Source organism: Gavialis gangeticus, unplaced genomic scaffold (genome assembly GCF_001723915.1).
Source record: "Gavialis gangeticus isolate Ggan-Ray unplaced genomic scaffold, GavGan_comp1, whole genome shotgun sequence".
Taxonomy (NCBI): domain Eukaryota; kingdom Metazoa; phylum Chordata; order Crocodylia; family Gavialidae; genus Gavialis; species Gavialis gangeticus.
In genome coordinates, this window is record NW_017728994.1 from 43,113,016 (window position 1) to 43,124,321 (window position 11,306).

The window sequence follows — 11,306 nt, forward strand, 5'->3', positions numbered from 1 at the left end:
CAACTTAGTAATGCAGAATATAAAGTTCTTAGACATTCCCCCCAAAACAGTTTTCTATGTGCTACTCTTTGCAGTGTAGATTTAGTTCCTGAATCAGTTTCTCTTTCTCACCAGCATCTATTTTAAGGCAAACTTAAATAAGAACAACCAGTGTGTCAACTTTCTGTATCTCTCAAATTTCACTGAAGGCTACGTAAGTGTTTTCTCCAGTTTGACTTAATATAAGATGGTATACTGCTAGATGGCATAAGTTAAAACAATGATACCAGTGTGTTGAATATTTTTGTATGGTGACTTTGAGTTAAACAGATAAATTTAAATTGGATTTTGTGTAGGGCACAAGGAAACTTTGGAAATTAAAAAAAATAAAAAACAAATTGTGTAATATTTACAACAGGTGAAATATCCTATTTTAGAGGAAACATTTGTAATCCATATATGCTTATAGGCAGAAAATACAATTGTAAAATGCCAATAGCTAAAACTGTTAAATCAGGCAGTTTAGAAAACTGGCATTTCTGAAGAAGTATTACAAAAATAAAATAAATGGAAAGTAAAACCGTTACTTAGAAAATTTGAGAAATGTGTAAGACAGTAAAAGATTATTGTCTTAATAAATATTCGGTAAGAAATAAAAGCAATATATTGTCTTTTGGAAGGTGATATCCTGGTCTAGAAGTCAGTGGGCATTTGGCCAGGAATTCACTCTTTCTCTGGATCAGCTTCTGTAGCATTTGGTTATATATTACAGCTCTAAAAGATGATTAAAGAAATGTGTTACAAGCGAATGACACCCAGCTGAATGGTAGCTAAAGTACAGTGGGATGGGATGTATTGTTTCAGCTATACCTGTAAAATAAAGTCCTCTGATCTATTTTTCTCTGCACATGTCCATATAGATGAGAATAAAAGGGTCTGATTTTTGCTTTTTTTCCTCCTACTAGTGGTATTAGATTTATTTACTTCAATAATAATACAGATGTTAGTTAAATTTGGGTGGAACTCAAATAATCTATTCTTTTCATCTCTAATTATTTAAAAATATAAAGTGTTATGTTTTCCATACAGCCATTTTTGCTTCTGATTTTTTAGGTTATATGTTTTATAGTTTTTTAACAAGCAACCAGGGAAATTAAACTTTAAATACCTTAAAATTAGCTATTTTCCCTTAGTATTCATTCTAAAGTTACTGCTCAATTATACCCTAGCTCCAATTTTCTACTGCATATGAATAAAGCCTTATTAAAATGATTTTACAGAAATGTCAATCTACTAAACAATGCATATAAACAGTTCATTTTTTGAAAAATATTGAAGTCAATGGGAAATCAGCAGCCCAGAAAATCCAGTCTTTCATATAAAACAAATCTGTAGTCTGTAGTACAAGATAAGTAGAATTATAGATTAATTGTGAACAGGAATTAATACGTGGAAGGAAAAAGATTTCCAGTAAATGTGTGCCTTTTTAATTTGTCTATAAGATGATGAATGAAAAGAATGAAAAAGAAGCCTTTCTCTCAGACTAAAAGCAAATTCACTCTCCTTTTTAGTGTTTTGTGCAGTTCCCATCTTAGCAAGACTGCAAAACTTTCAAGTCTGTCCTAGCCATCACTTTCAGAAGAATAGAATCTTAGATGTGTCTAGTCATCTTTCAGAGATCCTTTGAGGCATCAAAACAGTTCCATCTGACTAAATCATATGCACTTTTCTCTCATTCATCCTTGATCTACTTACTGATGTGGAGACAAGCATCAGAGGAGTTGAACCTTTAAGGGCTCCTGAAAGAGCCAGGTGGAACTAGCTGTCAGATGTGCAAAAGGCCAGATTTATGCAATCCTGATGAGAACTGAGACCCTGAATGAAGCAGATCTTTGTCAGATTCCTTGATTTTTGAGTGACTACTGACAAACACATGATACCAAGATTAAAACAACAAAATGGAACAGTGGAACAGTGAAAAGCCCTGCAGGAGCTCAAAGTCTCTGCCAATGTTGAAAACAACTGGAGCCAGTATAGACAGCATTTTCCTCTGTCAGTTGTCAATGGGTGCCAGCCAAAAATTAGTCACTAGTAGTTGTAAATGTACCTATTGTTTCTGGAAAGAGCTGGTTCTGAAGCAGTTGATATTTTTTAATGATTTGCAGTTAATGCAATACAGGATAATTATGAAAAGTACTGGATTCCATGGAAGAAACAGTACATAACTATTATATATTTAAATAGGTTTAAAGAAGGTGGTAAGCAAAGACCTGTGTGAGGGAGTCTTTCTGAGATTGTCACTTATAGGCATCCCTCAGCTAGGTCTGTCTGGATTTTTTTTTGAGTCTTCTATGCATAACTACTTTAAGAAGGGATGTATTTTTAAGCCACTGGGCATGCCTTCAGTGTCTGAATATCACTTTTCCTCCCCTGGAAGGTGAAAACAAATATGAGAGAGAATTACTCAGTATGATATTTTCTCATACTGCAATCCCTAGACAGTCCTGGTTCAGCTAAGCCCTACGGTTCCTGACAGACTTCTCTATGGTCCTACTGAAACTAGACACACCATGCTAGACACAGGGGAAACCAGAAAAAGTCTACAAAAAGAATTTTTTGATCGCATGTCTGTTGTCAAGGATTCCTTAAATACAAGTTTTAAAGAGGAGATTGCCAAATTCCTGCTTTAATATTGGGAAATGCATCTCCAACAGACAATACAGCAGGATTTATAGGGACTTAATTTCATATAGTCAAACAGGCAAGAAAAAATTACTTTTGGAAGGTAATCCTTGCAAGCTGCAGTTGTATAAGCTGGTTGCAGCAAGCTGGTTGACTGTTAACTACTCTCAGCATTAGGAGTTCTCTTCAGTTGTTTTTCATTTTTTCTTAGGGTAATGTGAGAACCGGAGAAGCTGGCATGCTAGTCAGATCTCTTGCTCTGGCCAAAACAGTTACACCCATGATGACTCCTTTAGAGCAATTTGCACTTGGCTAAATCCACATTTGTAAGCTCTCAATCACCCTAGTATCATTTAAGTTGTAATAATTTCTTTGAAGCAGGAACTGGGTTTTTATGTACATACAACAACAAATATATGCTCAGTAGTAAAGAAAATAATATTTAGATAGTCTTTATATTTTAGGATTTGGACCAAGTTGCAGTTTCTCCAAAATATGTATTTTGCAGTCCTGCACTAAAAATATCCCAGTGTGCTTGATGTACTTGAAGTGTCTATAATAATACATCTTTGACCTGGAGTGGCCCAGCCCTAGACTGCATTCCACATAGGAAGGAAAAGGTTAGAAAACTTGAGGAAAGCTGAGCAGGGAGCAGCAGAATCTTCAAGTTATTGGTGTGGTGATGGGAGTCTACGAAGATATTACTGGAGACCTTTCAGACAAAAAAAAAAGCATGTATACGTGGGTGGTATAGTCTATTAAAAGAAAGAAATTCTCCTGGTCTGAGGTGTAGAAGGAAGATTACTTCTTGGATTTTTTTGTTTTAAGGAACACTTAGCCCTATAAAAGTAAATCTCTGTTCTATTGAGAAAGGTCATTTTTCAAAGAATTCAGTTGGGATCAGGTCTCCTATCTGATTAAAACCTATTTAGCTGTCACCTGCTGAACACTTGATTTGAGACTTAATTTCAAGTCTATTATTCAGACATATTGGCCGTGTAGGACACTGACATATAGGACACAAACTGTGCAGTTGTTATTGTGCTGTCATTTAGTAATTGCATACAGAAGTACTAAATGATTGCACAGTAACTAGAGTTACTGTGCAGTAGCATCCCCAAACAGCTTTTTGGTGATACTGACTGTGCAGTAACTCATTACTACTGTGCAGTAGTTTGCATCACTCTTTGTGCCACATGACACTTCTACACAGTAGTAACAAGCTACTGCGCAGTCAGCGTCTCATGTAGATGTGGCCACCGTTGACCAAAGTGTCAGTGTTTACGTTAGTGGAATGACACTCATAGACATCTTGGCTGTGCTTGCTCAGTCCATTGTTTAAGTCCCTACATGACACTTACATGTGGCTCATAATTGGTGACAACTGAATCCAACCGCATCTTAAAAGTCAGCCAGAAGTAAAATTTTCAAAAGTATCTAAGAGACCTAAGAATTTGTCTTTCATTTTCATAAGTGCTTGCTACTTAGTATAGCTTCTGTTTCCCCTGGAAATCCATTTAATTTTGGTTCCTAATAGTATATGTGTACATTTTGTGCTCAACAGACATGCATGCACACAGATTCATAGATTCATAGATGGTAAGGCTGGAAGGGACCTCGGAAGATCATAGGGTCCATCCCCCTGCACCAAGCAGGAAAGATAACTGGGGGTCAAGTGACACCAGCAAGGTGACTGTCTAGTCTCCTCTTCAAGATTTCCATGGTAGGTGATTGCACCACCTCTGGAGGGAGCTTATTCCACAGTCTGGACACCCTGACTGTGAAGAAGTTTATCCTAATGTTGAACCTGAATCAATCTTCCAGTAGTTTGTGGCCGTTACTCCTGGTTTTCCACTCAGGTGCTCTGGTGAACAGTTGCTCACCGAGCCCTTGATGTACTCCGCTACTGTAGAGGTAAGCTGCTACCAGGTCCCCTCTCAGCCTTCTTTTCCTCAGGCTGAAGAGTCCTAGATCCCTTTCCTCATATGGCTTGCTTTTTAAGACTTTGATCATATGGGTGACTCTTCTTTGGACTCTCTCAAGCTTGTCCATGCCCTTGTTAAAGTGTGGTGCCCAGAACTGGACACAGTACTCCAGGTGCAGTCTCACCAGTGCTGAGTAGAGCAGAAGAATCACCTCCTTGATTTTGCTGGAGATGCATTGATTAATGCATGCCAGAGTATTATTTGCCCTACTGGCTACAGCATCGCGCTGCCGACTCATATTCATACTATGGTCTATTACCCCCAGGTCCCTTTCATTCACGGTGCTAGTCAGTTTAGTGCCGCCAAGCCTGTAGGTGTGTTGGGGGTTGCACACCCCGAGGTGGAGTACTTTACATTTCTTGATGTTGAACTTCATCAGGTTCCGATCTGCCCAACTTGAAAGCTTGTCTAGGTCCACCTGTATCTGTAGCCATTCTTCAAGCATGACCACACATCCCCATAACCTGGTGTTGTCCAAAAAGTTGGCCAGTGCATTTTTCCCAGCTGGACTACAAAAAACGAGTGAACTTCAGTTTTAGAGCTAGTCAAAATTTTTTGGATAATTTTTTTTCTTTTTAAGCAAAAATTTTTAACTCATGAGAAATGTAAATGTCACCAGAAATATTTTGTGTTCATTTTACAAGAATGTTTTAGTTGGGGGGGAAAAAACCTCATTCTGAAGTCAAAATGTTTCATTTCAATGCCTTTTAAATGAAATATGACTTAGTAATGAAATTTAAATTTGAACTATAAAGATTAAAAAGTGCTTAAAAACCTAGAAATTCAGTGAAGAAAATCATCTTACCCAAAACTATTTTTTCTAATTTTTTTGCTGTACTGAAATATTTGTTCTTCACTGTTTCCTTTTTGTTGCATTACCCATTATCAGGGATGATTCAGCATTTGAGTTGCAGTTGTTACACTTTAAAAAAACTGTTTCTACATCAATTAAAGCTGTTTAAGTATGTGTATATAAGCCTCAATAGGGTGCATTTTCTTTTAGGTTTTGTACAAACAGAATTTGAGGTATAAAAGGCATCTTATGTCACATATAGTTTTAAATAGAAACAGTTTGCAACCCAAGCACTGCATCCTCATGATGATGGATAAAAATAGTTATGAATACTAGCTAATCATTTGCATGTAATTCATGCTACTTATGCAATACAGGTTTCCCTTGATTTATGCAGTCCATGCGTTCCCGGAGAATGGTTTGCATAAAGCAAACCCAGTTTACAATAGGACATATAGGGATACATTCCCACTGTGGTGAAGGAGGGAATAAGGCTGGGACTAGGGAAGGGGCGAGGGGAGGGGTACGACACACGTCATCAGCAGCTCTGGGGGCTGCAGCAGGGAGCAAACCTGCAGGGACTGTGAGTGGGCACGGGGTGGGGCGGCATGGCTCATGCTGCTACATGCCTCTCAGGAGGGCTGCAGGCTGGAGGACTGTGCTGGGCTCTCCCTGGTGGGGGGCGTCAGCCCCTGGATCTCCATGCAGAAAAACAGCAGGCTGCCACTGCAGGCTGGGGCCAGCAGTACCTCTGGGCTCTCCCCAGCACTTAATGGGCAGGTTGGGGGGGCTACGGTGAATTTTGGGGTAGCATTAGCCCCCCCCTCCCTGTGCCCCACTGTCCCGTGTCCCCACACCCCACTCACAGTTCTTGTCGGCTTGCTGCCTGCTGTAGCCCAGGGCCTCCGCTTCTACCCACTCCCCCCAGTCCCTACTGTAGTGGCTGTAGGAGCAGCTGACACCAGCTGCCTGTAGACACTGGGCTGCATCGTGCCTCGAACCTCCCAGGGCAGTGCTCGGGAAGTGCTTGGGAGGCTTCTGCACATGCACCCCCTGAGAGCACTGGTGCACCTCCTGACAGGCTGCACTCCCCACTTAGGTGGCAGACAGGGAGGGCAGGCAGAAGCACCGGTGCCCCCCCTGCAAGCACTGGCCAAGGAGTGGGAGTGCTGGATGGAGCACCACAGCCACTTCCACAAATGCTGCAGCTTCTTCCTGGTTGCTGTGGGAAGGCCACCCCCTCAGTTGGCAAGATTGGTCACTAACTGGTTGCTGGGGGGGAATGTGCCCCCCTGACTAAGGTGGCACCAGTCATCCATGCTGGGAGCAGCTGACACCACCCCCCTGTACCACAGTACAATGCAGCCCAGGGGTTGGGGTGAGTGGGGAGAAGTGGAGCCCCAATCACATAAGAGTGAATTTACCTCACATATAAGGAATTTTGGGTAGAAAAAGGGTGCTCATATGAAAGTGAATTCGCACATATGGAACCCATATAAATTGAGGGAAACCTATACTCAGTTATACTCTATTTTAGAGTAGCTAAATAAAGTCAGCTGATATACCATGTTCATTGTTTCTTAGCTTGCCGTTTCATTTCCCTGATTAGCATTTTGGTGTTCTGGAATTTGCCTCTGGAATACCTTCCCTGCATTTGCAAGTTGGTAACTAAAAAACACAAACCAAAAAAACCCCAGTTAATTTGTTAAAATGAAAACCAAGGAGGAGTATATAAAGACATAGACCTAAGATACAGCATTATTAGGTACTTGTATCACTGATACATAGGCTGGAGCAGATGGTGACATGGAAAACTGACATACCACCATCAAGATCCATCAGTTTGATAACAATGAGTCCCATGCTTATTCCTAGTGGCTAATGTGGGCATTGGTAGAATCTAGGCAGAAATGAAAAACTCTGGCCATAATTGTGACAGACAATAAACCTTACTAACTATACACATAAGGAAAGAATGGGAAAAAATGCAAGCTTCCTTGTGTAGCCTTTTGAAAACCTAAAATGTAAACTGTGTGAAGGCTCTTCATCATACTTCCAGAATTTAAGCAGCATCATATATGAAATATAATTTTGATTCAAGAGGAGACCAGACAGATGCCTTTCTGGGATCATTTGTTCTCAGCAGTATTCCTGTCTAGAGCAGGGGGGTTGGACTCAATGATCTTTCAAGGTCTGTTCCAGCCCATAATTTCTATGATTCATACAGGGAAAAAGTTCAAAAATTCAAGCAAACCTACTGGTTTGTTCCTTTGTACTGAAAACATCATAGTTTCATAGTATAGGGTCGGACGGGACTGAGCAGATCATCAAGTCCAACCCCCTGCCATGGCAGGAAAAGGTGCTGGGGTCAAACGACCCCAGCGAGGTGTTCATCTAGCCTCCTCCTAAAGACCCCCAGGGTGGGAGCCAGCACCACTTCTCTTGGAAGCTGGTTCCAGATCCTAGCCACCCTGACAGTGAAGTAGCACCTCCTGATATCTAGCCTAAATCTACCCTCTGCCAGTTTGTGACTGTTATTTCTAGTCATTCCTGGTAGTGCTCAGGGGAACAGGGACTCCTCCAATGCCTGCTGGTCCCCCCTGACTAGTTTGATACCCCATCAGCCTTTTCTTGTGGAGGCTGAACAGGTTCAGGTCCCTCAGCCTCTCCCCTAAGGCCTGCTCTGCTGCCCCCGATCATGCGAGTGGCCCTCCTCTGGACCCTCTCCATGTTGTCCACATCCCTCCTGAAGTGCCGTGCCCAGAACTGGACGCAGTACTCCAACTGTGGCCTGACCACTGTCGCATAGAGGGGGAGGATCACCTCCTTGGACCTGCCCGAGATGCACCTGTGGATGCATGACAAGGTGCGGTTGGCCTTCCTGACTGCATCCCCACACTGTTGGCCCATGTTCATTTTGGCATCAATAATGACTCCAAGATCCTTTTCTGCCTCTGCACAGATGAGAAGGGAGTTCCCCAGCCTGTAGGTCTGCTGCTGGTTCTTCCTCCCCAGGTGCAACACCTTGCACTTGTCAGTGTTGAAACCCATCCTGTTCTCATCTGCCCATCCCTGTAACCTGTCTAGGTCCGATTGCAGCCTATTCCTCCCTTCTAGCATGCCCACGTCGCCCCACAGCACTACCTATTTTTTATTGGAATGTTCACCTAGTAGCTATTAAAGTGTCATATTATCAAGTATTCTTGATAACTTATTTATAAAGATGAAGTAGATTACAGGCAAGCCCATTTATCCTATACTATTTAAATTAATGATCTGATTTGAATTATGACATAATATACAAAAGCAGCAGAATTAATAAACTCAGGAAAGTAATTCTAAGTACAAAGTTTACTTCTGAAGTGATTTACTGGACTTAATGATGGTAAAAATTAAGGTTGAGTATTCCCATAAATACAATAGCAAGTCTTTAGATACCTCACAGTTTTTATTTAATTATTTATGTATACACCTATACTTACTACTTTTCAAATTATATTATAGTAGAACAGATAAAGTGTGGTGAAAATATCATTTCTTAGTATATACGAATTCATTTTGTGATGGTTTGGTACTGGGTTAGGTAGGAAAATATACGTTTTAAATGAGAATTTGATATTAGGTAAGTTTTATATTCTATGTGCTCATTTCTTTGATCACATGTACACACTCAACTTTTTTTATCTTCTGTTGTCGTATGGATACTGTTAGGTTGTGACAGTGCTCTACAGAAAACAGCCAAAACTCTAAGGACACACTAACTTGCAACTATAACTTTGTTTGTCATTTTGAATCCTTAAAAGCATACTAGAAAACAGAGTTAGAGTGATGTTGTAGCTGTGATAATCCAGGAACTATGCAAGAGGTGAGGGTTTTTTGGAATCGTATCTTTTATTGGACCAACTGCCTATTCATGATAAATCTTTGAGATGGGGCAAAAGGTATATGTGGGAATGAAAAAAATGTTCCCTGTACTGCAAACTTGCAGCACAGGGAGAAAATTAGACCCCTGGATATCCAGGGGCCTAAAAAAACCAGAGTTTAAAAAAGCAGGGCAGGGCACAGTCCCAGACTGTGCCCTGAAGCAACTGGAGGCTGGGTCCTCCTTGCCCTGGTGCAGGGCAGGCCACGTGCTTCAGCATTAAGGCTCCAGGGCCAGTAAGTAAGGGGTCGGGGGGGGCTGGAAGAAGAGGGAGGGGACTATGGGGGGAACCAGCTCCCCCAGCCCCCTGATCCCTGCCCTGCCCGGCCCCATCACCTGCCTGCTCCCCCAAGGCCCCCAATCATTTTTCTGCCTGGCCCCAGCCCCCCGCCCAGGCCCTCAATCATTTTCATGGCCAGCCCCAGGCCCCCCCAGTCCCGACCCTCCCGATCCCTGTCCTGCCTGGCCCCAGCGCCTCCCCCAGACACCCAATCCCTGTCCCCACCCCAGCATCCCCATTAAAAAAAAGACCAACCCCCCCCAGGCACTTACCGGCCATTGTAGCTGCCATCTGTATCCCTGGGGCCCCGCCCGCACAGCACGGGGCAGACAGACAGCCCCAGGGGCCCCAGCCCAGGCCCTCCTGCTCCCACTGCCCTGTGCTGCCAGGGGGGCCTCTGCCAGGAGGCCTTGGAGCCCCCCCAGCCATTGGGGGGCTGCAGCAGCTGGTGGGGGATGGGGCCAGGTGGGGCAGCAATCAGTGGGCTGGGTTGGGGCATGTGGGCCTTACAGGGGTGGGTGGTAGCCCCTGCAGGGGCTATTTGAATTTTCCCTCCCACAATTTATACTGCTAAGCCCATAGGCAAGCATCTGGTTTAAGGAGTTTCTCATTTTGGGGTTCATTGGAAGTGGGAATTAGCCTCACATATGAAGATGTTAGTAATCACAAATTTTATTATGCAAGTCAAAATGTAAGAACAATTACTAAATACATAGTATAATTGAAATAAGATGTTTATGTTTCTAAGCCAGTGCTAGTTAGTTTATTCATTCCAGGTTGGGATCGGTTACAGTGCATACTTATGTTTCCTATTTATGAGAAACATTTTTTTTAAATATCTTCTGCTGAGCTTACCTGCCTGTTGATATGAGGCAACTTAAGCCTATCTGGGAGCATTATGAGCTGCTTGTTATAACTTCTCCTTTAGAATTCAGTGTTCCAATTTTACCACAAGCTGTAAGTCCCACATTTCACAGATAACCAATTTCATGAAAAAATGGTCAGTTTTATGGATCACCCACCCCTAGTAGTTGGTCTTCAGTATCTTTAACTTAAGAATTTAGCACAGTTCCACCTTATGAACTTTTATTTCAGGTATTTTCAGAGAAGGAACTATCAGAACCCACTTCTACCTTTTTAAGACTTGGTCTTCCAGCATGTTGAGATCATTTACTGATTTTTTTTCCTTCCCACAAATAAATAAGGTCCTTTTCCCTGAAAATTAGCTTGTATGAACTTGACCCTTCAGCACTTTGTCCTGCCCCCAATCCTGAGTCTTTACAATGACTAGAAATCTAGAACAGACTTTTCCCTTAGCCCAGGCCATCTTGGTAGTTAGAACTATTGACCAAACATCAGCTGTGAATGAATGAACTGATTTTCTTTTTAAATGCCAAATAGGCATTATTGATGCAAAAGCTGTAACATAATAGCAGTATGGCAGTTTTTGTTAAATTGTCATTTTTTATATTTAATACATGACATATTGTTTTATCCATATTCAGACCTTATAAATGCAAATAGTCAATGCATATAATATTTCTTGTTTCATTTATATTCATTTATTTTAATACACATTCCACTGAGGACAACAGTTATAATCAGCAAAATATGCTATTTAAGAAGCAATCATAGAAAGCTACAGACTTGGAATATAAAATTAGC